Here is a 4,572-nt window from a genome sequence, read left to right as displayed (position 1 = left end):
GGGTTTTGAGGCTGTTACTATTCATTCTTCTTCCCCATTCTTCTAACCTTTTCTCCACCGTTTTTCTTCATTTTTTTTGCTCTAGTTTGCTCTCCTCCTCCTCTTTTCCATTTTAGTGACAAAAATTTGGAGTTTGTGCAAGCTTTTGGCGGATTCAACCCTTTGATTCACTCGTCTTACTCTAGGGCAAGGGTTTGACCTCTCACTCAAAACCTTTAGTTCTTACTGTTTTTGTGGTTGGAATTTCTTAGATTTTTTTGTTGTTGTGTGAATGCTTAGTAATTATCAAGTAGTTTTTCCTTGATTTGTAAAATTTTTTTGGCTACTTTTTACAAGCAAAGTTCTTGAAAAATTTTTCTGAAAATTATCGTAGTACTGGGCAATTTTCTTGATTTTTCTTCATTCTCTTGATGCCCACTTTCTTGTAACTTGGTTGGTTGATCTCCACTTTGTTTTTGCAGGATGCCTATCATGAGATTAGCTTCCAAGAGAGCTGTGGGGGATGGTTCTCTTCCTCCCTTCCTTACCCGGTGACAAATGACAAGTATTGGGCCTGCATTGCTAACGACTCAAGGATAAGGACACTTGGCTCAGATCACATGGACATTGCTCTATTTTCTATTTTCTTTTATTTCTATGTTTTGATTGTTTTTTGTGTTGTAGTTGTTTATTGTGTTTGTGTTGATGGGTGTGTGAATAGATGCCTCGAGGTGATGTTCTTTTCTACTTTGCAGGGTGGAATTAGGACATCAAGCACACTTTCTTCCTCCATCATCTACCATGATCTTTGGTGGTCACCTCGATCTCATGGACTTCAAGACTCATGCTTTGAGACTCCGTGAACTTTGAAAATGTTTGCAATTGCATGCTTGATGACCTATGATAGCTATGATTGTATTGTTAAGGACTTCCTAGCTTAGTAGAATGATAGTTATGAGTTGTACTTTATTTGTGCTTGAATGTAGTTCTGTATCATCTCTAGTGCACCTATATACCTGTTCACGATTACTTCTACCTTGTACACTCCAACCAATCCATCATCTTCAATGCACTTTTAAGAGCTTTTGGGTTCCTTTATTGTTTTCTCTAGCTTAAAGTGAACTATTGTAGCAAGTCTACACAAGGGACATGAGATACGGTTTGTACATGTGATTTGAGTCTATGATAGTATTCCTTTGCTAGTATAGCATGAATGCGTCTATGTAGACTGTATTCAAGTACGTTAGGTGGCTCTTGTGCCTAATCAGCATGTGCATCCTTCGAGAAAGATTGTAAAAATTTTTTTGTGCGGGTCACGTTAGTCGGACTCGAGAAAAAGAAAAAAGCTGCGTATGTTTGTATATATGTGTGAAAAGAAATAAGGTATCTGCTTTTTGTTGCCTTGAAGCTTGCTGCGTAGTCATTTGAAAGTTAGAGTTTTTATCTAGGAACCAGAGGACTCTTAATTGAGTATTGAGGATGCCTTTAGAATCTTAATGTCATTATCATTATGTGTGGGGTGAATGGGCATCCTGGGGTAATCCAGGGTGTGGAGGTCAAGGTGGGAGTTAACACACTCACAGGAGCACTCTAGATGAGATAGAGCTATCATTACTTCACTATTCATTGAACAGCTCACATCTTGATTTCTGTCCATTCGTGATTGTGGAGTTCTTTACTTTTGAGCTTGAGGTCACACTTTTAGCCGTTTATCTTCTTTCCCTTAGTTCTTCATGTTTGTTTGCTTGGGGACAAGGAAACGCTTAGGTGTGGGGATATCTAATAAAATCTAAAAAGTACGTATTTTCGCATGTATTTGTTTTTTGTATTATTCTTTACAAGATTTGTTGAATCGATGCCCTTTTTGGTCTAAATTGGGTTATTTTTTTACATTTTAGGCCTAGTAGAAGCCCTGGGGACTCGGTGACGCGATTGGGGATGAATTCGGCATCGTAGCAGTTATTGTAGCATAGTACCACAGCAGAGTTACTGTAGTAGTTTCACTGTAGCAGTTATTATAGCTCATCGTGGGCTTCTCAGCAGAAAATTGAAAATCCCGAGGGGTAGGCATACGGCCAGTATACTGACCCGTTTACCCATCGGGATATGGGCATATATAGGCTTGTTACGGCATCATTTAGGGGGACTTTTGGCCACCACTCTCTACCATCATTTTGTAGAGCTTCAAGGCTGTGGGAGAAGGCAGATCTGAGGGGCAAATTGAAGGGTGAAGAAGGTTATACTCAAGGAAAACGATCTAGAAGCTTGTCGGCGCGGATCCAACGAGTTCTCATCACCACCTTCTAGTCTTCATCTTATGGGAGTTTGTTATGAGTTTGTCTTCATCTTAGGGCTGTACCTAGGTTGAGTTTCGGCCTTAATTTGAAATCTCCCTACTTGTAATGCGATCATAGAAGGATTTGGTCCGAAGAGATTCCGAGCCAATACTCTTATTGGATTAGGGATTACCACCGTGACCATCGGGGTGATCTATTTTTGGATGTCTCTTGGTCCAACCACCGTTGCCTTTGTAATTCTAACATCCATCTAGCTTTAGTAGTCCCGAGGAGATCCTCGCCCTGGGACCTCGCACTTTCATTGTTACTTGCTTCCTTAGTATGTTTATGTGGTGAGCCTTAGTCCATGTGTTTATAGTTTTCTCCTTGTTATTTTCCTTATCTTGTTTTAGTCCTATATTTGTTAAACTAGATAGTGCCGTCTGGGGGAAAGTAATAGTAGCTCTTGCGACCCTAGGGAATACGACCCCTGTGTCACGCATAGGGTATTACTTGACGACCCGTGCACTTGCGGACTCAATCACGAGTGCAATGCAGTGAAGTGTTGAGGTGATTTTAGCACCTAGGCTTAATTGTGGCTAGGGATCTTCCATGTGGACCAAAGGGTTAGTCTATACATAGGAGTAGGGGTTTATCACTTGGAATCCCTAGAGCTCATTGCAATTCTATGTGAGGGCTAGGTTGAGAGGTTATTTAATCTCTCCTCCGGGACATGTATAGAGTTAGGCATGGTTGACCTTAGATTTGGGATCATATTATTAAGGATTTCCATGACTCATAATTGCATCAACTAGGAAGTAAATAGAGGGTTCTTACACTTGAAACGATTGTCCTAAGCGGATCAATATCCGGGTACACCATCTTTATCGATTGCCTTACCTTCTCTTTTACTTGTGCTCTCTATCTTGTTGCTTTTATTTTTGTTATTTCATATTTGTCACACATATCACTATTTATCTTCTATATTAGTTAAGAGACAACTTAAGGCTCTTTATTCCCTACTCTCTGTGGATACGATACCCACTCATCTGGGATTATTACTTCAACACCCGTGCACTTGCGGTTTACACGCATATTCGGACATGTCAAGTTTTTGGTGCCGTTGCCTGGGAGTAGGCGGTGAGAGATACTTTGCACTTGGTTTTTTAGCTATTCATTTATTTTATTTCATATCTTCTTTTCAATCATATCTCTGATTTTGTTTTCTTTTTTTTGGTCCAGCTGAGTGACACACCATGACAGTTCAATGGTTTGGCCGATGAGGATCCAAATAGTCATATAGAGAACTTTCTCGAGGTGTGTGATATGCTGAAGATAAATGGGGTAACGGATGATACCATCAAGTTGAGAGCCTTCCCATTTTCCTTAAAAGGGAGAGCGAAGCAGTAGCTACACTCATTACCTAAAGCATCAATTACCACATGGAAGGAGATGGTAGAAGCCTTTCTTGGCCGTCATTTTCCTCCCGGAAAATCTGCAAAGCTTAGGAATGAGATCTTATCCTTTGTACAATTGGAATTGGAGTCTATTTGAAAAATGGGAAAGGTTTAAGGAGCTCCAGAGAAAGTGCCCGCAACACGGATTCCTGAAGTGGATGATTGTTCAGACCTTTTATAACGGTCTGAATCGGAGTACAAGGCAACTCTTGGATGCGGCAGCAGGAGGTACCTTAGGTAGCAAGACCCCTGGTGAGGCCCGTCAATTAATTGAAGAAATGGGTTAAACAGCTACCAATAGAATGCCATGGAGAAGAAAAAGGTGGCTGATCTCCATGAGATAGATGCAGTGACTTCGTTAGCGGCTCAAGTGGAATCATTAAGTAAGAAGTTAGATCTTCTAACTTCGAATAGAGTAGCAGCCATGATTACTTGCACAAGGTGTGGTGGAGGACATGCTCCCTCCGATTGCCCGATATCTTTTGGTGATGCATCTTAGGTTGAAAATGTTGATTTTTTGGGTAATGGCATGAGGAATCAAGGAAATCCATATAGCAATACCTACAATCCGGATTGGAAGAGTCATCCCAATTTCTCGTGGAGCAACCAAGGTCTACAAAAGGCCATAGGGCCACCGGGTTTCCAACAATAACTGCAAGCCCCAAACATGGAAAACAACGTTTCAGGTTTGGAGACCCGAATGAATGATTTGGAGAAGGGCTTAACTAGGTTTGTGCAATCGTCAGATACAGGATTTCAATCAGTTGAGGCTACACTTCGCAACCATACAGCCTCTTTGCATAATCTTAAAAATCAAGTGGGGCAGATTGCGAAGTCTCTATCAAAAAGGCCACATGGAA

At 40.9% G+C, this 4,572-nt stretch overlaps 1 non-coding gene across 1 annotated transcript; it reads right to left on the bottom strand.

Moving 5' to 3' along the window:
• Window positions 1–3,755: 3,755 nt before the first annotated feature.
• On the bottom strand, window positions 3,756–3,860 carry LOC120257713. Its single transcript, XR_005535802.1, has one exon. It is a non-coding gene; the product is annotated as a small nucleolar RNA R71 (small nucleolar RNA).
• Window positions 3,861–4,572: the final 712 nt, after the last annotated feature.

The sequence above is a fragment of the Dioscorea cayenensis genome, chromosome 3 (genome assembly GCF_009730915.1).
Source record: "Dioscorea cayenensis subsp. rotundata cultivar TDr96_F1 chromosome 3, TDr96_F1_v2_PseudoChromosome.rev07_lg8_w22 25.fasta, whole genome shotgun sequence".
In the NCBI taxonomy this organism is placed as follows: Eukaryota; Viridiplantae; Streptophyta; class Magnoliopsida; order Dioscoreales; family Dioscoreaceae; genus Dioscorea; species Dioscorea cayenensis.
This window is presented reverse-complemented; position numbering and strand designations above follow the sequence as displayed.